Source organism: Belonocnema kinseyi, chromosome 1 (genome assembly GCF_010883055.1).
Source record: "Belonocnema kinseyi isolate 2016_QV_RU_SX_M_011 chromosome 1, B_treatae_v1, whole genome shotgun sequence".
Taxonomy (NCBI): domain Eukaryota; kingdom Metazoa; phylum Arthropoda; class Insecta; order Hymenoptera; family Cynipidae; genus Belonocnema; species Belonocnema kinseyi.
In genome coordinates, this window is record NC_046657.1 from 48,101,477 (window position 1) to 48,101,814 (window position 338).

The following is a 338-nucleotide window of genomic DNA, read 5'->3' on the forward strand; positions in this document are numbered from 1 at the left end:
CTCTGAAAGCCTCTAGTATTCCATCTGCACCATATACCATTTCCCCCCTACTATTTCTCATGTTGACAATTTCTGTACTTTTGTTTCCTTTCATTTTTTTATGAAGTAGTTTCCTGCTTTCTTCAAAGTCTTTTGTATTTTTATCTCTTCTTCTGCTCTAATTGTATCTTTACTTTCTTTAACTAACCCTTTGAGTATCCTGTTTTTACGTCCATAATCATTTCTACGTCTACTTATTTCCTCATTGCTAAGACCTGCGATGTTCAAAGTTCTCTTGTACGCTTCTCTTTTTGCTTTTTGGGCAGCCTGAATTTCATCATTCCACCACGCATCACCAG